Here is a 26,180-nt window from a genome sequence, read left to right on the forward strand (position 1 = left end):
TTTTACATGTGCTTATTGCTGGCTTCTTTTTTATCATGCAAAGATGTGAAGATGGCTATTTGAGTCTCCCTGGTGCGTGTGTGTGTATGTGTGGGGTTTACGTCAGTAAATAAATGCAAACATGATGATTCTGAATCATGTCTTGAGACATTTTCCACTGTCCATGGATAACAAACAGGTTCCGTTTTTAAACTGATATTGTTTGCAAGTCAGAAATACATAACAACACTCAATGTGGTAACTATATCTCCATAGTGTTGTAAGGGATGACATCAAAGCATAGAATGACTGATTCAAAAGAATATATACTAAAAGTGGAGAGTGAGAGGAAGCGAGTTCTGCTGTTGATGAGAATTCTGAATGTAATAATATTGTAGAAACTTGTTCTTATATACGGATGTGCATAAGTTGGATATTTATCACTCAAGAACAGTCTATATACAGTATATATCCACACATTTATAGATGTGTTAGTGTCAATGAAGACAGGTTCACACATCATTGAAACAGATTTGAGAAACTCATTGATAAAGGGCAGCATCGATTTGAAGGCTCTCTGTATTATCATCAGATAATTTGGTTCCTTGTGAGAAAAATCACACAGTGATAAAATATGAATAAATATATTGTGTTCAGTTTGCATCTGATAACAAAAAAGCTTGAAATGCATATTCAGAAGTGCTCATTGATGGTTGTTGGGATTCCAGTATTGCCATTTGTATCCATGTCTGTAGTTATACAAAAAACTATGATAGCAGAGGAAGTTTTTACGTGGCAATAATTTTGCCGTTTCCTTTGACTTTGGTGTTTAAGATAAGGACAAGCAAAACAACCCCTTGTAAAAACAGCAGTGGTTGTTGTAATGCTTGAAATGAAATCTTTCAGTTAGTGTCCAAATTCACATTCTAGACTTTACATTATTAACAGGCCAAACAAAAAGTGTATGTAAACCCAGTCATCTTCCCCTTTTCTTCATAAAATTACACAAATCACTGACCCCTTGCATATGAGGGCTAAGCAGCTGCATTAACTTGGTACACAACCTTCCTCCATTCGTTGGCAAAAGTGCTTTAATTTGAGGAAGGACTTCAACTTTCTCCTTTGGTGCAACTGATGCATGAGGCCATCAGCATCAAAGGATTGCCAATTTTCAGGTATCTTTTCTGTGCTATTGTAAGCAATTAGCCAGCTTTTCATGCAGATTTGCCTTTCTTGCGATCCTTAGGAATTTGCTGCCCCTGCAACCATCCAAATCTGCTAATGCTAAGTTCTCCAGCCACACTTTATAAGTTTGTGATCCTATTGTAATAAGGTAAAGGGACTTTCAACATATGTAGCAATCTTTGTGTTACCAGTGCAAATACATATTTATAACATTCCTGAATGGCTTCTTCTCACACCTAATCCCCAAAAGCACAAAACTAACTTTGCAACTTGGGTGATATTGTGTTTGTTGGCCATAGCTATCAAAAAATGCTATTTAATGCTATTTTAGAAAAACTGAAGCCTCTTGAACTTGGGGACGCAGGCTGGGGAACTGCATCATTGAGCTCTGTCTGCTACAAAAGGCAGGATTTCCTGGTGGCCACCCATTTCAATTTGACTTCCCATTACCATTCTGAAAGGTTGGTTATGGCCTCTTCTGATGTCATACTAAAGGCTACTTTCAGGTTGCAGGAGCAACACCTCGAATTCCATCTGGGTAGCCTCCAACCTGATGGTATTGATTTCTCTAACTTCCAGTAATTTCTCCCCACCCCTTTTCTCTTTTATCATTCTGGCTCCCTGTCACCTCTTCTCTTCTCACCTGCCCATCACATCTCTCTGATGCTCCTCTTCCCTTTCTCCCATGGTCTACTATCCTCCGCTATCAAATTCCTCCTTCTTCGGGCCTTTACCTCTTCCACCTATCACCTCCAACCTTGCTTCTTCCCCTCCTCCCCCAGTCACCCACCTTCCACCTCACCTGCTTTCACCTATCAACTGCCAGCGTGTACTCCTTCCTCTCCCTTCATCTTCTTATTCTGGCTTCTTACCCCTTACTTTCAGTCCAAATGAGGGGTCTCCATAGATGCTGTCTGACTTGCTGAGTTCCTCTTGCTTTTTATGTGTGTTGAACCAGAAATAGGCATAGTACATAAGGTGCTCTATGACCAGAGTACTAAACAGGTTGATTAATGCATCCAACATACATCAAAGTTGCATCATGCTGCCTGGCCTGCTGCATTCACCAGCAACTTTGATGTATGTTGCTTGAATTTCCAGCATCTGCAGAATTCCTGTTGTTTGTGATTAATGCATCCATTGATTTGTGTTCAATTGTATGTAGATTCAGCTTTCTATAGACTTGATAATTCTTTGATATATTTTCTGTTTCATTTAGTTTATTAGTAACTGCTACTGAGTGAAATTATAAATTGCTTTAAACAATTGCTGCAATAGTAAATAAAACATTTTTTGACTTAAATATGCAAATAAAATGACATGAAAGTATATTTTTCCAGCTAATGACTGAAAAATTAACTGTTTTAGGGACAGAACTGACTTTCAAAGGAAACCATATTCATTCTCTTTCCCTGTCATCAAAGTGGACACAGTTGCTGAAATCAAACCCAGATCCACCAGTTCCACTGGCAGCTCGTTCCACACTGACACCGCCCGCTAAGTGAAGAAGTTCCTCCTCATGTTCTCCTTAAATGGTTCATCTTTCATCCTTAACCCATGACCTCCAGTTCCAGTTTTACCCAACCTCAGTGGAAAAAGCCTGCATGCATCTATGCTCTCTTTAATCCTCTTAATTTTGTATACCTTTGTCAAATCTCCCCTCATTCTCCTATGCTCTCGGGAGTGAAATCCTAACCTATTCAACCTTTTTTCAGGTCCTTAAGACTTGGCAACGTCCTTGCAAATTTTCTTATCGATACCTTTCCTGTAGGTAGGTTACCAAAACTGCAAAAAATACTCCAAATTAAGCCTCACCAACAACTTCAACATAAACATCCCACCTCCTGTATTCAGTACTTTGATCTATGAAGGACAATATGCCAGAAGTTCTCTCTACTACTTGTGACACCAGTTTCAGGGAATTATGAAGCTGTTATCCCAGATCCCTTTGTTCTACAGCACTCCTAAGTGTCCCATCCCTCACTTTGCAAACCCAACCCCAGTTTGTTCTCCTAAAGAGTAACAACTTACACTTGGCTGCATTAAATTCCATCTGCCATTTTTCCAGCTGGTCTAGAACTGTTGCAAGTTTTGATAGCCTTCCTCGCTGCCTACTACATCCCAGTCTTGGTGTCATCTACAAATTTGCTGATCCAGTTTATGACAGTATCATCCAGATCGTTGCTATAGATGACAAACAACAACAGATCCAGCACTGATCCCTGTGACACACCACTAGTCACAGGCCTCCAGTCAGAGAGGCAACCATCTCTGGCTTCTCCTGCAAAGCGATGTCTAATCCAGTTTACTATCTCATCCTGAATGCTAAGCTACTGGACATTCTTGACTAATCTCCATGCAGGACCATGTAAAAAGCCTTGCTAAAGTAAATATAGATGGCAACCACAGCCTTGTCTTCATCAACTTTCCTGGTAATTTCCTTGATCAGTCCTATCTATTCAAATACTTATATATCCAGTACCTTAGAATACTTTCCAATAACTTGCCCACTACTGATATCAGGCTCACCAGCTATAATTTTGCAGCTTGTTTTTACAGCTTTTCCTAAATAACGGAACAACATTAGCTATCCTCCAATCGTCCGGCACCCCATCCGTTGCTAAAGACATTTTAAATACCTTTGTTAGGACCCTTGCAGTTTCTGCACTAGCCTCCCACAAGGACTGATCCTAGGGATTTATGCATCCAAATCTGCCTCAAGATAGCAAACACCTCCTCCTCTGTAATCTATATATGGTCCATGATCTCACTGCTGCTTTGCAACACTTCTGTAGACTCTGTGCCTGGCTCCCGCAAAAAAATCAATTTAAGATCTCCCCATCTCTTTCAGCTTCTATAGAATCTGTGTCTGTCACCCAAGTAAATACAGATGCAAAAAAAAATCAATTTACGAGCTCGCCATTGCTTTCTTCTGATCTTCAAGAGGACCAATTTTGTCCCTTACATTTCTTTTATTCTTAGTATATCTGTAGAAGCCCTTTCCACCTTATTTGTTAGAGCACCCTCGTGCTTTCTTTTAGCCTGATTTCCATTTTAAATGCTTTCTTGCATTTCTCGTACTCCTCAAGTACCTTCTTGTTCCTTCCTGCCTATACCTGCCCTGCATCACCACCTTCTTCTTAACCAGGGTCTCAATATCTCTCAAAAGCCAAGGTTCTCTAAACTAGTTATCCTTGCCTAAAACGAGATGGAAAACCTGCGCAATCCGGAAAATGCAAATTTAAATGGATTTAACGCATCAGAAAGCTCGGCTAGATTAACAAATGTAGTTAGTCTTGAGGGAAAACTTCATCAAAAGAAAATCGAGCAAAGAAGTTTCTCCAGATGAAAGTGAACCAAATATAGAAGATCACACTGTTGCTTTGAGTCTCTGGCGCTGTGAGGCAGTGGCTCTATCAGATGTACCATTGTGCCACAGTTTCTTGCCCTTTGTTATTTCTGCTGAGAAAGAAATCAATTACTGTGATAGAGTGAATGGGGAGCAAGAATCCAGTAGCTGGTTGATGCTAGAAGCCTGAAAAAGTAATAAAGGAAGAAACCTGAGGATAGAAGGAAGCATTGGATGGATTAAGCAAATTAAGGTTGATTCTCTGACACTAGAAGAGGACAAATATGATGGAACTCCCAACTTTGAATAGAGAAAAAGGACTGGCATTGGAAGGGTCTCATTTGAGTGGTGAGAAGGTAAAGTGCTTTAGAAATTCCAGTCACAAGGTAGCAATAGCTTAAAATGATAGGAAAGGGTTGGGGGCAGAGGTGACTTTTGGAAAGATGATCAAATGTGGAGAAGAGAAGATGAAGTTACGGAGAATAATATGTTGGACCCGGAGGCTGGTGGGGTATTAGGTGAGGACAAGGGGAAGCCTATTCCTAGTGGGGTGGCGGGAGGATGTTGAAGTTATGGAGAATAATGTGGAGAGAGAGCTGAATGAGTTTTCTAATTGTATGGATGTTCAACTATACTTGGGTCTGCTCCCTAGCTGCTCCAGTTCCTCCCCACAGTTTAATTGGTCATTGTAAATTGCCCCATGATCAGGCTAGGGTTAACCGGGGTTGTGGGGTTGCTGTGCCGTATCGCTAAAATAAAAATAAAATTTTATTCTGACAGGAACATACAAAACTCTCTACTCTCAAAATTTCACTTTTGAAGGCCTCCTACTTCAGGTACACCTTATCCTAAAAACAACCTGTACAAATCCACACTTGTCAGATCCTTTCATATACCATCAAAGTTTCCCTTTCTTCAATCAGCCTGAGGACCAGACTTATCCCCTTCCATAATTATATTTAAACTAATGGCATTATGCTCACTAGATGCAAAGTATTCCCCTACACAAACTTATGTCACCTGCCCTGTCTCAGTCCCTAATTGGAGATCTGGTATCACACTCTCTCTGTTTGGGACCTCTATTTATTGATAAAGAAAACTTTCCTGAACACATTTGACAAACTCTATCCTATTCAGCCCATTTACAGTATGGGAGTCTCAATCAATATGTGGAAAAGTCAAAATCTGCCCTCCCGAATTTCAGATTTTATTATTGGGCAATTAATATTTGATATTTAAAATTTAGGTTACGAGATTTGGATGTATCTTTAAATCCACAGTGGGTAAATCTTGAATGTAATTCATTACAAGGGTTTTCCTTGGGTTCGGTTTTAGGAACTTCGCTTCCTTTTACTTCTTCCAAATTGTATAAACAAATGAATAATCCAATAGTTAAGCATACTTTACGTATATGGTTTCAATTTTGAAGATTTTTTGGGTTAAATCAATTTATTTTAGCAAGTCCTATTATAGCTACTTTCCTTTTTCAACCCTCCACTATGGATCAAGCTTACTTTGATTGGAAAACCAAAGGTATAATACGTTTTCATGATTTATTTCTGGATAATTGTTTCATGTCTTTTGATCAATTTTCTAATAAAAATAACTTACCCAGATCTCACTTTTTTAGATATCTACAGATTAGAAACTTTTTAATTACTATTTCTCCTAGTTTTCTACACACATATCCAATGGACACTTTGGAAAAAATTTTAGATTTAAATCTCTCTCAGAAAAGTGTTGTAGCAATTATATATAATTATGAATTTATGTCCTGATGTTTCCAATAAAATTAAAGCTGACTGGGAAAGTGAACTTAACATTATTATACCGATTGAAAAATGGGAAAAAATTCTTCAATTGGTTAATTTATCCTCTATATGTGCTAAACATGTGTTGATACAGTTTAAAGTAGTGCACAGGGCTCATTTATCCAAAGATAAACTATCTCATTATTATTCTTATATTAATCCAATATGTGACAGATGTCATTGCGAGATAGCTTCTTTAACTCACATGTTTTGGTCATGTCCTTTGTTGGAAAAATATTGGAAAGACATTTTTGACATTATTTCAACGGTTTTGAATGTAGACTTACAACCTCATCCAATTACTGCTATCCTTGGATTACCAATGATAGATTCAAATTATCTAACCTCTTCAGCACGTAGGATGATTGCATTTCTTACTCTAATGGCTAGAAGATTCATTTTGCTGAATTGGAAAGAGATTAACCCCCCTACGGTATTTCATTGGTTTTCACAAACTATGGTATGTTTGAATTTGGAAAAAATTAGAAGTGCGGTTTATGACCCTTCCATTAGATTTGAAAAAATTTGGAGGCCATTCATTCAGCATTTTCATTTGATGTAATTTGACCATTTCCAAACTTGTTTTATCTCTCTGTACTGTTGGTTGAGAGGAATGGAGTTGTCGACACTAAGGTTTTCTTCTTTCCCATTTTCAAGTTGTTAGTATTGCCCAAGTCTTTTAGTTTAGTTGACTAATTCTGTTTAGTTTAGCTTTTTTTGGGATGGGGTTTGTTTTTTTTTTCTTTTTTTTCTTTTTCATGATTGTTCTTCAGTTTTTTTTTGCTTTATACTATTCATTATTATTCTACACAATTGGGAGCTTCATCAATTTTTACCATTTGGTTTTACAGTTACTCATTTTAAATGTAACAATGTATCTCCTACTACTTGTATTTTTGTTTTGTTATGTTTTCATTCTATGAAATTAATAAAAAGATTGAAAAAGAAAGAAAGAAGAGTCAAAAATCACCTACTATCACAACCTTGTGTTTCTTGAAGCAGTTTGAGATTTCTCTACAAATTTGCTTCTCTAAATCCTGCTGACTATTGGATGCTCTTTATTTTAATCCCATTAATGTGGTTGTTCCTTTCTTATTCCTCAGTTCCACCCATGTAGTCTCAATAGACAAGCTCTCCAGCCTGTCCTGTTTGAACTTCGCTGTGACATATTCCCGAACTAGCAATGCCACCCTCGTTGAGCCCCTCTGCAGCCAATTGTCACTAATGTCTACAATGTCATAGTTCCATGCCTACAATACACCTTGCATTGAAATATACACAACTGAGAACATTAGTCCCACCACGCTCAACCTTTTGATTCCTGACTTTGTGTGCAAGCTTAAACATCTTTCCCCGCAGCTACTCGACTATCTGCTTGGGTTCTCAACCCATACAACTTCAGTTTAAACTCCCCCGTGCAGCTCTAGCAAACCTTCCACACGGATATTAGCTCCCCCCTCAAGTTCGAATGCAAACTGTCCTACCTGTACAGCCATGAGTTAGACCATATTATCTTCCTATTTCTGACCTCACTAGCACATGGCATGGGTAGCAATCATGAGATCACAACCTGGATATCCTGTCCTTTAACTTTGTAACTAATTCCCTGAATTCACTTTGTAGGACCTCGTCACCCCTCCTCCCCATGTGATTGACATTGACATGGATCATGACTTCTGGCTGCTCACCCTCCCACTTACGAATGCCGTGGATGCAATCTGAGATGTCCCTGACCCTGGCACCCGGAAGGCAACATGTCGTCTGGGAATCTCATTCTCAACCACAGAACTTCCTGTCTGTTCCCCTAACCATTGGATTCCCTATTACTGCACTTCTTCTCCCTTCCCTTCTGAGCCACGAGCTAGAATCAGTGCCATAGACTTGACTGCTGTGGCTTTGCTCTGCTTGGTCATCCCCACCCCAACAGTATCTGAAAGAGTATACCTCTTTTTGCAGGGATAGACCACAGTATACTCTGCACTGGCTGTCAATCAACTTTCCCCTTCCTGACCATCACCCATTGGCCTGTTTCCTGCACCTTTGGTGTAACTACCCTCTGTATATCCTGTTGATCAACCCATCAGCCTCCCGAACGATCCAGAGTTTATTTAGCTCCAGCTCCAATTCCTTCATATGGTCTGTGAGAAGCTGCAACTGATGTTGCATCAGGGACGTTGGAGGTCTCCTGCAAGATGAGCATTCCGCTGATATTTCCATTGCCCTAACTGTGAAGAGGGAGAGAGAGAGAGGAAGAAAAAAAGGGTTATGTTTTGTAACTCCAAACCAGAAAACTAATTGAGAGAAAACCACATAGCCAGAAGATAATGCATGCTTTAGTTTTGTTTTACTTTAAGTGGGGTGTGCATTTATGACATGGGGCACTATGATGTATGCCACTTGTTGTGTTTTGCAACTCCAAAACCCTAAAACTAATTGAACGGAAAACAAGGGAGCCAGGAATGCAAGTCTAACTTTTTTTATTACTTTAAGTGAGGTGTGTATGTATGATGCAGTTGTGTGATGATTTATGCTATTTATGCACTTTCACATACAGTGTAACCCACAATAAATTAAATTGTCCCATTCAGGCTCAAAGATCTAATTGCTGTAAGAGGTTTTCCTACTCTTGTGGGATAATGTCTTTCTTGACAAGGCCCGCCACTCTGCTTAGCAGGTGAGACTTCTGGCTGTGGAAAGTCTCAGATTCTGGGACCTCCTCTGTGGTAGTTGAAGGAGTTGACTTTGAGACTGCAGGAAGTAATTCTGACATCACTGGACACCTTTTTTCTCCTTTTGCCAAGATGCTCCATCGACATTTCCATGATTAGTTGTCCTCTTGAATTCGATCTTGTAATTGTGCTCTCCAAGAAATGGAGCCCATCTCTGCATTCGTGCTGCTGTTGTTCGTGGAACACCCTTCTGTGGATTGAAAATGGACGCTCGTGGTTGATAATCAGTAACAAGGGTAAACTCTCCCATACAAATACTGGTTGAAACGTTTTACACTACAAACCAGACTCACTGCCTCTCTGTCCGTCTGTGTGTAATTTTTCTCTGCAGCAGTAAGGGAACGTGATGCAAAGGTTATGGGGTATTCACTTCCGTCATTCATAACATGTGACATGACTGCACCTATACCATGAGGCAAGCTTTACTGGATGGTGTGGATCATAATGTGTGAGTGTCTGATGTCACCATTTCATTTACCATTTTGAAAGCCACATGACACTGCTTTGTCCATTGCCATTTCTTCCCAATCTGCATTAATGAGTTTAAAGAGTGAGCTCAGTAGCCAGGCTTAGCAGGAACCTGTTAAAGTAACTGATAAATCCCAAAAAAGGACCAAAACTGTGACATGCCCTTTGGCCTTGGGGCATCTATCACTGCTTGAATTTTCTCAGCACACTTGCGTCAATCTTGTGCGTTGATGATATGACCAAGGTAAGTGATGCTTAGTTTAAAGAATGCACACATTGTGCCGTGCTCTGAGCCCATGATCTTCAGATGTTCCTTGTCATTCTTACCAGTAACAATGATGTCATCCAGGTAACAGAGTGCCTGGGCAACTTTGCAGCACTTGGTCCATAGCTTTCTGCTAGAGTGAAGTTGCAGACGTTACTCCAAAAATAAGCCTATTATAGCAATAAAGCCCTTTGTGTGTGTTTCTAGTGAGAAACATTTTGGATTTTTCTTCCATCTCCTTCTGTAGGTTAGCCTCATCAACGTCCACTTTGCTGAAGTGTTTTCCTTCAGAAAGGTTTGCAAAGATAAACTCTATTCTGGGCAGAGGGTATTGATCTATTGTCAGTTCTGGGTTGATAGTGACCTTAAATCCACCACATCCTGACAGACCCATTATTCTAGGCTACTAGGACCACTGGCATTGTCCATGTGCTCCACTCAACCATGGAGAGAATTTCTTCAGCCTCCATACAATCCAGCTCACAGGCTACTTTATCACAGATAGATCTCCAGTCAAGTGGTAGTTGTCTCAGTCAATCACAGCCCCACGATGCTGCCCCTTCTGTTTCTGCCACATACAAGCCCATTGTGGCTTGTTGGTTGTTGTATTTCACTGTTACGAATGTCATTCCCACAGGAGCTAGCTTTTCTCCAGTGTAAGTTCTTAGTTGGATATCTGCAGGCTTCAGTTCAGTATCTTTGAAATGCCACTCAAACTCATTTTGTTTGAGTCATTGGAGCCTGTGTCCAATTCCATTTTAATTTATTTGTCATTCACTTCTGGTGTGCGCCATATTGGTTGTCTATTGTTAGTTTTCACTTTGTAAATCTCAAGGCTATTCAGTCCTGTGTCACTCTCATCATCAGAATTTTCATCAACAGCATGCTCTTTTTGAAATTTCAGCTTGACTTTTTATCTTTTTCTCCCTAAATAGTCCATTTATTTTTGTCTGCCCAACCTGCTTTTCATATGTGTCCTAGTTTGTTGCATTTTCTGCAAGTTTCACTTTTAATCCTGCATTGATCCGGTGTTTGCAAGTCCCTGCCACAATGCTAACACTATTTGTTCAGATAGGCAGATTCCTGTTCAGATGTTGCAATTTTGTTCAAACTCACTTTCATTCCTGACTGCAGCTCAGTTGTGCCTCTGTCTGCTGTTTCCATTGAAACATTATTTTCAGCTGCTGTTTTAAATGTGAGTTGCACTTCAGTTAGGAGCCAGTTTTGAACCCTTTTTTGTAAGATTCCACAACTAAATGATCTTTTGGTGCATCATAAAGCCCATCACTGAACTGGCAGTGGTCAGACAATCTCTTCAATTCAGTCACGTATGCTGAAATGGACTCCCCTTCCTTTTGGTTCCACTTATGAAACCTAAAGTGTTCTGCAATCAACAATGATTTTGGTTCCAAATGTTCCTGCCTTACTTTCACCATATCAGCAAAGTTCATTTCAGCTGGTTTGGTTGGAGCAGTTAAACTTCTAAGAAAACTGTATGCTTTTCCACCTATTACACTCTGCAAAATCTCAGCTCGGATTGTTGACTGTTCATTACACTGACCGCCTGTATCATTTAGGATCAATTTTAAAATACTCTTAATTGCATATAAGGCTCTGAATAATCCAGCTCCTCAATATGTTTTGGAGTGTCAATTCCCTTACATCCCAAATTGTAATCTTAGATCCACAAATACTGGTTTGCTTAGTATTCCCAGAGCCTAGTATATAAGAAATGGCGATGTGGCCTTTTCCTCTTATACAGCAAAAATTTAGAATACTCTACCAACTGAGATAGCCGGCTAGTACTGTGGAATATTTCAAAACACCTCTTTAAAAAAACGCTACATTTTTAATTTGGCTTACTTATAAGATTACTTAATGCTTGTAGTTGTTCATTATATTTTATAATTTGGTATATTCAATTACATTTTATTCTTTAATGTTTGTCTTTACTCATGATTTTTAATTTTCTCTTGTATCTTTATGACAATATTAATTTATTTTTGCAATCTGTGTAAAGCACTTTGAGCTTGCATCTTAATGCATGAAAGGTGCTATATAAATAAACTTATTATTGCTATTTCCATGGATGCTGCCTGACCCAAGTTCCCCCCAGCAATTTGTGTATGTTGCTTTGGATTTTCAGCATCTGCAGAATTTCTTGCATCTATGAATCATTTTTTCATTGACTATTTCATTTGCTTCAGAATACTGCTCAATTCGCTCAGTATACAAAATCCAGATATCTGTCGTGCAATCAGATGCATCTATCTGATGAAGGGTCTTGGCCCAAAACTTCAACTGTTTATTCCTTTCCATAGATGCTTCCTGAGTTCCTCCAGCAGTTTGTTTGTGTTACTCTGGATTTCCAGCATCTGCAGAATCTTTCGTGTTTTTGACTCAACAGGGTAATCATTTAGCACTGAAGCATTGATTTCAACAGATGCCAATCGCTTGCCACAGTGCTGAGCTCCAGGGAAGTTTAGAATCTCCTGGCCTTTGCAGCAGTGGATTGCCTCTGCCACTGGTCATCCAGGCAGCAAAGGGATTTCTTCAGCATGCCTGGGTTCTTCAATGGTAGGAAGACTCTTAATGAGTAGGACTTTAGGAAAGAATGGGTCTCTGGCTCAATCTGTGAATCAAAGTAGGTGGGTGTATAGTCAGAGGATTGAGAGTATCGTGATAAGGCTATGGGGGTATCTGTAGCCTTTCCTGCTAGAAAGATTATTGCTTCTTAAATTAAAACAGATCACTGTGTTGTGGTTTGAGTAACAACAAGAATTGCCTTAAAATCTCATTGTATATGCCAGAGCTACTCTCTGAACTGTGCTGTTTAAGAAAAGAGTCTGTTGTACAACTTACATGGCTAAATACCTGCTATCACTATCAAACCAATGGTTGATCAGTAAAAGAAGAGAAAGAAAGAGTGGGGCCCCTAATTTTTGTATTCAATTTGTTGCAGTATCTATTTATAGTGCAAGAACATTCTGCAAATATTTTTTATTACAAGATTTCAGTTGTGAGCTTTCTGGCCTTTAAATGTATCTTAATCAAATTTGCTTTGCAAGTTTATTAGTGTAGACTGTGAAATGTTAATGCTGTTTATTTTTGTTAGTCTTTAAAATGCAGTCATTCATTTTGAAAATCTTACGTGATCTGTTTATTTCAGATATACGTTCCTCAGCTTCGTACTTCCATTTACCAAATTCTTTAAAATAAGATAGCAGTGCCTTCCCTTTCAAAGGATATCAACTTTAGCTTAATTCACCTCAAGTTTATGTATATATAAATTCTTCATTGAATCTTTCACCTTAGCTGTCACTGTCTAATGAATAAGTGAAAACCACATCTTGAGGATTAGCCACATGGTTCAGTGCACACTGATAATGGTGTGATAAGCAGGATTCATCAGGCAAGATAACCACCAAACCACTTTGGGAAGTTCAATGAGCAAAGTGAGAGGTTTCCCAACTATATGTACCTACAGAATGAAGAAATTTGTCAACAAGCGAATGATTGGGCTACTCAGTAGTTCAGAAGAAGACAAGGAGAATCAAGCATCCATCTTTGCTGAGATCACAGAAACTTTGCAAAGGCTATATCGACCAGTTGGAGAGTCAGCAAAAAATATTACATATAGAATCATGAGGGCAAATGTAGGTCTGTGCAACAGAGTAAAAAGGCAAATATTATTTAAATAGTAAAAAGGGGAATCAGTGTCTTTGCACAAGAAATACACATCTTTAACAAGTAAATGAAAACATTGGTCCCTATTGCAAAGGCGGGGTGGGGACAATTGTGGAGGACTATAAGGTTGAGGAAATTTTGTAGTACCTATACAGGGCTTCGATTAGACCACATCCTTACTTTTAGTCTCCCTACTTAAGGAGGGCTTTTGCTGTCTCCAAGATTGTTTCACAAGATGGCTTCTGAGGTGAGGAGTTGTCATATGAGAAAAGATTGAGAAGAACTGACTTATACTCAGTGAAATTTTGAACTATGAGGAATGAATCTCATGGAGACAACTAAGATTCTTTAAGGCTTGATTGGTTAAATGCTGTGAAGTTGTTTTCCTCTCTTGGAAGAGTCCATACCAGATGGTGATGCAACCAATCAGAGTGGTCTCCTCTGTATCTCTGGAAAAATTTGTTAAAATCTTTGATGAATCTCCTCAAAATCCAAATGAAATAGAGCCACGTCATAATTGCATTAATGTGTTGGACCCAGGCTAAATCTTTAGAAATGTTGACACCCAGGAACTTGATTCCTCTGTGGACTCCTCACTGAGAACTGGTGAGTTTTCCCTACTTCCCCTTCCTGAAGTCCATAATCAATTCCTGGTCTTACTGATGCTGAGTGCAAGATTGCCATTGCGACACCAATCAACCACCTGATCTATCTCACTCCTGTATGCCTCCTCATCACCATCTGAGAATCTGCTAGCAACAATTGTGTCAATGGTGAATTTATAGACGGCATAAGAGATTGCCTAGCCACGCAGTCCTGAGTGTAGAAAGAGAGAAGAGCTTCAGGCTAAGCACACATTCTTGAGGTGCATCTGTGTCTTTTGCATCTTTAATCAAGGAGGAGATGTTATTTCAATCTGCACTGATTGTGGTCTTCAGATGAGGAAATCAAGAATCCAGAGGGAGGTACAGAGGCCCAGGTTTTGAAGCTTATTTATCAGAACTGAAAGAATGATGGCATTGATCACTGAGCTATAATCAATAAAGAAATAGCCTGTCTTAGGTACTGCTGTTAACCAGATGATCCAAGGCTGAGTGAAGAGCTAGTGAGATTGCATCCACAGTGTAGACCTGTTCTAGCGGAAGGCAAATTGCAGCTGGTCCAGATCTTTGCTTGGGTAGGAGTTAATTGTAGCCTTGACCAACCTCTCAAAGCAATTCATCACAGTAGATATGAGTGTTACTGGACTATAGTTATTGAGGCAACTCACTCTGCTCTTCATAGAGACCAACATGATGTCCTTTAGAAGCCAATGGGAACCTTTGACTGCAGCTGTGAGACTAAATATGTTCTTGAATATTCTGCCAGTTGTTTGGCACAGGTTTTCAGTACTCTGCCAGGTACACCTTCGCGGCCTGAAGTCTTACGAGGGTTCACCCTCTTGAAAGATATTCAGACATTGGCCACTGAGACATATATCACATGGTCACTAGATGCTGCATTGATTCACACAGGTATAGTTTTATTCTCCCTTTCAAAGCATGCATTGAAACTCAACTTTTAGCTCTGAAAGAGGTGAGTGTTTGACCTCTTGCAGTTGTGATTAGGTGGCTGGTCCGGTTAAATTTCTGGCCAATAGTGAACACACATACCCCCATTCCCCGGTTTGTCATTGGTCAAATGCAATGCTATTGTAGTATATAGTGTCACTGTGAAACTTAGGTGACTTTGTGAACAACGATTGTTGTTTGAAATTTTAGGCTGCTCTGGAATGGAACTGTTTTGTCCTCAGTTGTTCTCATTTATTTTATTTAACTGATGATTACTTTCCTATAGTGGGAAATAGATAATGTTTCAGTCTTCAGGTCAAACTAGATTAGAGGTGAAGGAACAAGTAAACCTGCATGTTCTCAGATATGGTTCAATCTTTGCTTTAAATTCAGATATTTTGACATTTATTTCCATCATGAAGTTTTCTGTTTGCATTGATGAGAAAAATTACAAACGTTATTGTAAAACTGTAATACTGTGATAACTCCTTCCCAGTTTTGGTTACACTGTACTGCATCCATGGGGAGATGGGCTGGGTGTAACTAAGGTATGAGATGTTTACAAACGTAATTTCTATTGTAAATCAGAATCCAGAAATTTATGATTGAGACCATTGATAGAGAGCATGTGGATGAATGCTTTTAATATTAAGTATTGATTATTATAAAGCAACACACATAAAAATTTCTGGTGAATGCAGCAGGCCAGGCAGCATCTATAGGAAGAGGTACAGTCGACGTTTTGGGCCGAGACCCTTCGTCAGGACTAACTGAAAGAAGAGATAGTAAGAGATTTGAAAGTGGGAGTGGGAGGGGGAGGGGGAGATCTGAAATGATAGGAGAAGACAGGAGGGGGAGGGATGGAGCTAAGAGCTAGAAAGTTGATTGGCAAAACAGGTATGAGAGGATCATGGGACAGACAGGAGGCAGAAAGGGGGAGGGGAGAAGCCCGGAGGATGGGCAAGGAGTATAGTGAGAGGGACAGAGGGAGAAAAAGGAGAGAGAGAAAAATATATATAATAATAAAAGATAAATAACGGATGGGGTATGAAGGGGAGGTGGGGCATTAACAGAAGTTAGAGAAGTCAATGTTCATGCCATCAGGTTGGAGGCTACCCAGACAGAATATAAGGTGTTGTTGCTCCAACCTGAGTGTGGCTTCATCTTGACAGTAGAGGAAGCCGTGGATAGACATATCAGAATGGGAATGGGACATGGAATTAAAATGTGTGGCCACTGGGAGATCCTGCTTTCTCTGCTTGATAATGTGTCACTAAAACAATAACAGCAGAATATAGTTACTACAGACAGGAACTGAATTTACATTAGATTACCAGACATCCCACCTCTCCCAGAAGTTCTGGGAGTCTCCCGCATATTAATAGTGGCTCCCTGATGCCCGCAAATTATATACAATATCACGGAAATCAATTTTTTTGAGAGTGAGAGAGAGAGAAAGCAAGAGAGAGCATGAGAGCGACCACGAGCGAAAGCAAGCGAGAGCGCACGAGTGACCACGAGAGAGAGAGTGTGCCATGGCAGAGTGTTCCAAAAAAAGAAAATATAAAAAGTACGTCACCCCAGACTACCCTAAAGTGTACCCCTGCCTAATAGGGGTCAAAAATAATGACAGAGTTGCTTGCTGCACTGTTTGCAACAGTGACTTTTCTATTGCCCATGGTGGGTTAAGGCTGTAAAAGCCCTGTTGAGGTGAGTTTAATAGGTGTTGTTCGTTCATTAGTATAGCTAACGTTATTTAAGCTAGCTGGCTAGCTGCTAAGGAGCTACTCTATTTCAGACATCCCACCTCTCCCGGAAGTTCCGGGAGTCTCCCACAAATTGATGGTGCTAACTCCCTGAAATGAGTTTTACACAGCGCCAGAAGCATGGCGACACTTGCGGGCTGTCCGCAGCACATCCTAGGACTGTTTTGGTCATTTTACTAACAACGCATTTCACTGTATGCTTCAATGTTTCAATGTACATGTGACAAAGCTAATCATTCATCATTACCTTGCCATGGAAATAATTCAGTCTTGTTCATTTTGTTAAAATTACTGTTTCTTGTGGTAATGAGTACCTTTATACATAGTGCAGAAACCTGTTGTCATCTTTGATAACTGCTATTCCTCTGAAAGAACTTGTAACCTGATTTCTCAAATATTTCATTGTTTCAGAAGGAATAATGAACTTTTTACACTCTTGCTTTCATATTTCAATCCTGGTGTTGTCCTGTTAGCTGACAGTTATATGGTTGTACCTGCACAGTCAACTGTTCACTACAGCAACATTTTATATCTACTTTCTACTTAAATAAATGCTTAAAATCTTCAAAGGATTCAAAGTACATTTATTATCAAAATATGCATGTTGTATACAATCTTGAGATTTGTCTCCTCCACAGACAACCATGTAACAAAGAAAACCATGGAACCCATTCAAAGAAAAAATATCACCCCCCCCACAACAAATTGTACAAACAGCAACTAGAACATCAAACCCCCACATAAAAAATTGTGCAAACGGCAACAAAAACATCAACCCCCCCCACAGAAAACAAATCAAACAAATGGCAACATGAACATCCCCCCCACAATGAAAAAACAAATCGCGCAAACGGCAACAAGAAAGAACAAGCGAAAACACAGAATTGAAAGAGTCCATACTCAGTTTCGCTCAGTGTTCATTATCTGCAGGCTGATCTGAATCAAAGTTGCCCGAAATAGCAACAGAAAAAGAAGCGACCAGGAACTACAGTCCAATCTACAAACAGCTGACCCAGAACTTCGGTACCATCCTGTGACAGCATCAAGGGAGAGAGACACCATCACACTCAGACACCTTCCTCTGACAGCCATAAGCAAGAGACTGGTAGACAGCGTTGAACTAACACTTGTCTTCCGCACTCGTCTCGATGTTTTCAATCTTCCTCGACACTTTAATCAGCGAGATCAGTGAGAAATGGAGTCAACCATGGGCTCACACCCTTTCTCTAAGCTTCTTGACCTCGAGTCACTTGCCTCTCTGAACCTTCTCGGAGACAGAAAAGTGCCAGATCGCTCAACTGGCCTGAAAACACACCATCAAACTGTAGGTCACAGGCTCCAACAGTACCAGAACTACACTTAAAAGAAACGGTCCTGTGGACCATCTGGGAATGTCCTCTGTGGTAGCGTTGTTTGCTGGTGCCATCTTCTTTCAGACAGAATCTTGTTTAAATAAAATTATTTTTGATGAAGTAATACTTACATTTGCACATAGTGCTCAAAGATGGTAAAAAGATGTTACCATCTTTGACAACAGTTATTCCTGTGGAAATCCTTGCAAATTAATTTTGCAAAACATTGTTTCACAGAGGATATACAGTAGAAATTCCTTTGTGCTCTTGTTTTCATACTTTGATCGTAAATGTTGTTCTGCCAGCAGACAGCAGACAGTTAATTGGTTGTATATACACATTAAGCTGTTCATCCTAGCAACCTTTTACATTGCATTTGCTATTCTAATAAATGCTTAAAATGGACGTTTTAATGATTGTTCCAAATAGAATGACTTGATATAATTAACCTTGGAGGGGGGTTAGTGGTAGTGGATGGGAAATGTTTTAAATAAACTAATTTGTGTACAATTGTTCTTACCCATAAATTCATTGTTAATGCTTCATGTTATTCTTTAAAAATATTTAAAGTAACTGACAGTCAATTCTGAAACAATTTGGCATATATTAAGATTTTACTGAATGGAAAAGATTCTATAAAATTCAACTCATTTGGAATCCTTACAATAAGGCTCATTTGCATATGGTTGAGACTGCTGTTTGTGCATTTTTAAATTGAAGTTTTTTTTTGTTTTCAGCCACAAATGGCGGATATTTACATAAAACAAGGAATCCTTTGTATTCTGTTGTGTTTTAGAAACATTTAACAAGTCAGACTGGGTTTTTATTGATCTTCTGCAGACCAAAATGGCTATATACAGTTTAACTTCTGCAGGCCTAAGCATCAGTTAAGGCTTGAGGACAGTGGGGAATGTTTTGTGCAAAGGATGTTAAATTAAAGCCCAGACCAGACAAAGTTTGAAATAATTATACAAGCTTTCCTTCAGTTTTCTACTTTGTGAGTTCAGGTTGGGAGGTAGAATTGTCCAAATATCCAGCCGACTCTGTCTGGAATAAAGCCATTGCAGAACAATGAACCTGTTTGTAATTGCTTGCACTGTGGCTATAAATTATTAGGTTCTTTAATTATATATTTAAATGCCATTATAACCAGAAGGCCACCATTTCCTAAAACAAAAGAAGTGCTCAGCTAGAAATACCCTAGCGATAGTCTCAATTTCAGTATGTTAAATGACTACAGGTAAGTCCTTAAACACTTTTGTGTATTGGAAACCCTGTATTTACTAGAGAAAGATTCTGGTTAACTGCTGATAAGCGTTTGAACATCAAAATTAGCCACCGCCAGAACGTATATTTTTGGTACTTTCAAATGCATGCAAACATAGATATGCTATGGATGTAATCTAGGTTTTGAGGAAAAGGGACAAAGGAAGAGTTTTATATACAATAATACAGAACATCTGTGTGTCATTCATCATTAATGAACCAACAACACAAAATTCAGTCTCATTGAGTCTGTTTTCAGACAGCTTGAATAATTGCTTCAGGTCATTTCAGTAATTTCAAGCTGCAAACTGTTCACCTGTGTGCAATATAACAGAACTTCCAGTGCTATCTGCCTTTATTCAAAAGCTTATTTTGTGACAGCCATTTTTGTATGTAAATATCAATGAAGAAATACTTCTCTACCATTGGCATAAATTAACTACTAAGTTGCCGAGGAGAATCTAGGAGTCTCTCCTGGTCCCTCAGCATCAGCTCTATAGTCAAGGAAGCACAGCAGTGTCAATACTTCCTGAGGAGATCGAGGTGAGCGAGGTCTGTCGCCCCCCCGCCCCCATTCTAACCAGTTTTTTACAAGAGTACCATTGAGAATGTCCTGATCAGCTGCATCACCATCTGGTACGGGAATTGCATGGCTTCTGACTGGAAGACCCTATCAAGTATTGCAAGTACTGCTGAGAAAATCATCAGGGTCTCTCTTCCACCCATCTGAGACATTTATCAGGAGTTCTGCATACGCAGGGCACTTAGCATTGTCAGTGATCCCTCCCATCCATCTGACAATCTCTTTTGACACGCTACCATCAGGCAGGAGGTACCGTAGCATTAGGAATGGCTGTTAAGATGGGAAACATTTTTTTTCTCATGCCACAAGGCTACTGAATTCCCTGCCTCCACCCAGGATCTCATCACTTAACGAAGCACCAGTAGCATTATACTGTTTACTTTTTGACTTTGTGTTGTAAGTGCACCTTATATTGTCAATTTTTTGGAATATATTTTATTATTTGTTAATTTATTTGTGGTCATATTACTTTGTGTTGTGCGTGAGATACACAATAAAGTACATGTATCTGGTTCCAGAGGAACATCGTTTCGTTTGGTGGTATACAGTAGAATCGAGAAACTTGAACTTGATGAGAGGTATAGTTAGTGCACAAAACTGAAGTTCACACATGTATTAGTACATCTTATAAAATGCTAATCATAATGTATCAAAAGAAAGTAAATTGTGTACTGGGGAAGAGAGAGCTTAGTAACAACGTTAATGTGTGACATTAATACACAACATTAATTTTGTCACTAGGCAGTGATCACTGTATCATTCAAATTGATTTAGTTGTTGGCTAGTTCTACTAAATATTTGAATGTATTTTTTTTTACTTCTATTTTGCAAGCAATTTTAGAAACTTTGAATCTTAAAGCTCATACTGATTTATATCTTAGAAAAGGTTACCATAGAGAATCTAGAGATACACAGAATTACAGAAGTAAAGTTATTTACACTCTTATTTGTTTCTGTCAATGGTATACTCAGTGGCCATTGTATTGGGTACGTTCATGGTCTTCTGCTGCTGCAGCCCATCCACTTCAAGGTTCAAAGTGTTTTGCATTCAGAGATACTCTTCTGCAAACTACTGTTGTAAAGTGTGGTTATTTGAGTTACTGTCACCTTACTGTCAGCTTGAACCAGTCTGACCACTCTCCCCTGACTGCTCCCATTAACAAGGTGTTTTCACCCACAGAACTGCCGCTCACTGGATGCTTTTTGTTTTTTTCACCATTCTCTGTAAACTCCAGAAAACTTTGTGCATGAAAATCCCAAGAGATTAGCAGATTCTGAGATACTCAAACCACACTGTCTGGCACCAACAATTATTCTACAGTCAAAGTCACTTAGATAATATTTCTTCCCCATTCTGATATTTAGTCTGAACCTTTTGACCAAGTCTGCTTGTTTTTATGCATTGAGTTGCTGCCATATTAGATATTGGTTGATAAGATATTTGTAATAATGAACAGGTGTTCCTACTAAAGTGGCCTCTATGTAAGTAAGCACAACAATTGTGTGATTTCTTTTATCCAATCTTCAGATAATTGTGTGTACAGTATCTGATTGATGCCATTCTCAGTACTCAGTGCATTAGTGTGGGTTAGAGTTAGGGTGAATGGGAAGGGATCCTCTGAACTAAAGGTCGGCACAACATCATGGGCCATAGGGCCTATACTGTGCAATAATGTTCTATGTTCTAACAAACTTCATTCTATCCCATTGCAACTGAACAAAGTCAACAACTGCTCAATGAAATCATAGGCATTAAATTAAAATAATCTTTTTGAACAACTGTTTTTGGCTATACTGAACTCAGACTTTAAAAAAAATAGGAAGCACAGATCAGATTTGAGTTCAGTCAGCTTGGATGACAATAGGTATTTCATACTTGACATTAACTCGGATTTAGGGACGAAAAATGTCAAAACTACAAAATCATTGTCTGGTTTTCAGGCTGATTAGTCTGATATATTGCAAGACTCATTTAACAATTTTATGGGAAAATGGTGCCCAATAATGTTGATTAAATGTATTTGTATAGATAATAGTATATTAATTTTATTTTGGATGGAGTCTGTCACTCAGATTTTCCCCATGCTATCTCTCTTTTGCCTGTAATAACATATTGCATAATCATTGCCAGCATCCTGATCCTGGAATCAGCAGTGATTGAACTTTGGTTGGCATCCTTGCTAAGGTCCTACACTCAGAATAAAATGAAAATTATTTTAAAAATTAATTATAAAGAAATACAATAGAATACAAATAATTCATGACAGATGAGACTAAAGTAGCATACATTTGTGCCATCATTTGTCCTTCTCCAAATGTTCAGCAATGATGCACAAATGCTTTTTGTATACTAACTTTTAAATATCAAATGAACTATAGTGCAGGAAGAAGCAAAAATCAATCTTTTGACTATAACATAGCAACCAAAACAAGGCTTCTTTTATTTCAATCATCTTCTGTGCTACCTTACTCTCTAGTTACAGTATTGTTCTTTATTATGCATAATGCTTGGTTTCTGTGAACAAAGAAATGAAGAAAGAAATTATATTTATGTAATTGGACAACACAGAAGTAATGGCTTTTAAAGCAATGACAATAAATAATATGAGGGTGAATCATAGGGTGACACCCCAAAAGAAAGTAATCCTGTTAAATTCAGGACTGTCAAATAAGTACCTCAGAATTAGAGTGAGAATTAGATTTATTATCACTGACATATGTCATGAAATTTATTATTTTGTGGCAGCAGCGAGTGTAAGGCATAAAATGACTATAAATAGTGCAAAAGATGAATAACAAGGTAGTGCAGCCTCAATATTGTGCATTGGAAGCTCCGAACCATACTGTGATGCAATAGTCAGAACACTCTCTACCATATGTCTACAGAAATATGTAAGGATCCTTGGTGGCATACTAAATTTCTTCGAAGGCTTAATGAACTAGATCCACTGGTATGCCTTGTTCTTGTGTTGGATCCAGGATACTGTAGATCCTCTGAGATGTTGATCTCAGGACATTGAAGCTACTCACCCTTCCCACCATTGACGCCTCAATAAGGACTACTTCATGTTCTCCCAATTTCACCTTCCTGAAGTCTACAATCAATTAAAATTTGAACCCCAAAATAGGTTGAGACTGAATTGTGATGTCATTGCATTGTAGTGGACCCTGCTTAACTTGAACTTAAAATAGCTTAAGTAGGCTAAAGCATACATGGGTTCATGATATAATTGAGAAATTACAGAAACAGAAAAAAGGAAGATTTTAGAGACCCTACACAACTTTTAATATTTTGCTTCTCCTTTTAGGATTTCGCTGAGGTATAACCTGAAGAATATGTTTGAGCTAAGAGAAGTTTTCAGATTTTGCACAACCAGTTTCAATCTTCAAATGTGGGGTAAGAATGGCCAGTGGCAAAGTTCATGGTACAGTTTTACTCTTTTCTTCTTGTTGCAGAAAAATGTGGGGTGATTAACTGCAAGTCATCAGCAGCCAATCAGAAAAGGTCTCCTTTATTCCTACTCTTTGCCTCCTGCCAGTCAGCCAGTCTTCTATCCACGCTAGTATACTTCAACGTCCTTTTGAAAATCCAAATAAACAACATCCACTGATACTCCTTTGTCTATCCTGTATGTTATTTCCTCATTGAATTCCAACAGATTTGTTAAAGAAGTTTTCTCCTTAAAATCATGCTGACTTTGGCTTATTTGATCATGTGCCTCCAAGCATTCTGAAACCTCATTCTTAATAATGGACTCCAAAACATTACCAACCACTGATGTCAGGCTAACTGGCCTATAATTTCTTCTCTTTCACCTCTCTCCCTACTTAAAGAGTGCAATGACATTTGCAATTTTCCAGTACTCCAGAACCATTACAGAATCTAGTGATTCTTGAAAGATCACTACTAATGCCTCCCCAAACTCTTCAGCTATCTCTTTCAGAACCTTAGGGTGTAACTATTCAGGTCCAGCTGTCTTACCTATCTTCAACCTTTCAGCTTCCTAAGCACCTTCTCCTCAGTAATACCAATGACACTCACTTCTGCCGCTGACACTCTTGAATTTCTGGCATACTGATGGTGTTTTTCACAGTGAAGAGTGATGCAAAATACTTACTTAGTTCATCTGCCATTTCTTTGTCCCCATTACTACCTCTCCAGCGTCACTTGTTTCATTATCTTATTTTCTTCAACTAAGATCAAAGATGCTGTTATCAAAAATAGAAAATGATTTTGTCTGTAGAGTCAAGCTACTAGGACTTGATGTTTCAATCCCTATAGTAAGTTGGCACTCTCGATGTTTGCAGTGGGCTTGGAGTGGTGACAAGGAGGAAGGGTAGGTGGGTACCCTCCTTCTTTGACATTTCGTTGATAAGCCCACGACATCTCCAGAGAGCTCAATGGTGCTACCTGGCGTCCCAGATACACCCCCACTGTTCCATACCCTCCTGTCTTCATCTTGCAGCCCAGTTGTTGTCTTTTCTTTTAATCCAAATCCAATTGCTGCTTTCTGCTAGTATAGGTTCTCACTTCTGCCTCATTAATGTTTGTTAAAGCACTGGAAATTTACAGTGGGTTTTAAACACCTTGAACAGAAACATTACTATCAGTGGTGGTGACACTTTTCTTTAAAATAATCAGATATTTTAATATATTTGAAAATACTTTATTGTTGCCAAAGAATTGATACTAGAACGTACAATCATCACAGCGATATTTGATTCTGCGCTTCCCACTCCCTGGATTACAAATATTAAATATTAAAAATAGTAAAAATTAGTAAATACTAAAAATTTAAATTATGAATCATAAATAGAAAGTAGAAAAATGGAAAGTAAGGTAGTGCAAAAAAAACCGAGAGGCAGGTCCGGATATTTGGAGGGTACGGCCCAGATCCGGGTCAGGATCCGTTCAGCAGTCTTATCACAGTTGGAAAGAAGCTGTTTCCAAATCTGGCCATACGAGTCAGAATTCTTCCTAAACAGGAATTTCTAACTAATATGTTCTGTCTTTAAGCCATTACTATGAATGTCATTGCACGCTAATGAGTCAACAACATAATAGTTAGCATATACAGATGAATGCAAGCTTTTACCCATCACTGTAATGAATACAAGGGTGAATCTTATTTTGAAATACAAGGGCACTGAAACTACATGTTGTACATTACATCTTATGATATCATATAAATGCAAATGTAAAAATTTCCTCATTGTCAGCATCTTCTCCATGAAGAAATACATTAGTTCATAAATATTAGGTACTAGGAATTAGGTGTTGTTCTGGAAAATTACAAATTTCAGGGTTGCATGTTGTAAAATGCGATATTTCAGCCCCTTTTTAGATGCATATGGGATACTGGAAGCCAACAGCTGCTCACTCAATTCAGTCAATGTTTAGATAATTCTTGGAACATGAACACTACCACCATTTGGAATTGTCATCTGACATCATTATTTACTGCTAGGTAGTATGGCCGTAATCTGAAATTCACAACCAGTGACTAACAGACTCAATGGTAGTTGATAATACATTCACAGAATTACTTAGATACTTATTCACACCATCCAAACTTCAATTCACAGCACATTCACCTCCAGCATCCAGCACATGTCCTGTAATCACTTTGCCTGTAATTCAATCAAAGCTAGTTTTAGTATATTGCTGTTCACTGACGTCTGTCGAAATGCTCTATATATTTTAATAATACTTATAAGATGTGACATTTTTGTCATTTTTGATAGTTTCTACTATAACAGTTATCAAATATAGAAATTGCTTTATGATATATGAAATTGATGATTAACAAAAATGCCATTGTTGCTCAAAGCAGATGAGAGAAATAATTGCACTTGAGAAGTCATACACTTTTTGTGGGTCTCTTTCTTTTTTTAACTTATGTATTAGTTTAAGACTGGTATTTTTGTTATTTCTCCTTTATAATAACAGACAAATTTTTCTTAGCCATATAATCTCAGAAGACCCCCGCAGGTCACCATTTTTTGCTATAGATTACAAAATGGGGTAGTACTGTGGTTATTGAACAGTTACTGGTATGTCTTGCTGCCTGTCCCTGTATGAAAAGCTACCTTTAGGCTCTACAAAATGCCTTCGGGCTGGTATAGGACAGCATTAAATTTTTTTTAAAGCAATAAAACAAAGGTCCTGATTTCCAATACCCTTTTCATT

The 26,180-nt window shown here is 38.6% G+C and overlaps 1 protein-coding gene and 1 long non-coding RNA gene across 6 annotated transcripts in view; one reads left to right on the top strand and one right to left on the bottom strand.

The window, feature by feature from the left end:
- The window catches only part of LOC134351641 (craniofacial development protein 2-like), a 225,458-nt gene that overhangs the window by 11,923 nt on the left and 187,355 nt on the right, over window positions 1-26,180 (top strand). For all 5 annotated transcript variants that reach the window (XR_010019218.1, XR_010019217.1, XR_010019216.1 and 2 more), the window contains exon 2: window positions 23,299-23,387. The gene's annotated coding sequence lies outside the window, so the exon portion shown is untranslated. The remainder of the gene's footprint in view (window positions 1-23,298; window positions 23,388-26,180) is intronic.
- Window positions 8,512-26,180, bottom strand: part of LOC134351645 (uncharacterized) — a 45,219-nt gene continuing 27,550 nt past the window's right edge. The window contains exon 3 of the long non-coding RNA XR_010019222.1: window positions 8,512-8,549. This is a non-coding gene — a long non-coding RNA (uncharacterized LOC134351645). The remainder of the gene's footprint in view (window positions 8,550-26,180) is intronic.

The sequence above is a fragment of the Mobula hypostoma genome, chromosome 9 (assembly GCF_963921235.1).
Source record: "Mobula hypostoma chromosome 9, sMobHyp1.1, whole genome shotgun sequence".
In the NCBI taxonomy this organism is placed as follows: domain Eukaryota; kingdom Metazoa; phylum Chordata; class Chondrichthyes; order Myliobatiformes; family Myliobatidae; genus Mobula; species Mobula hypostoma.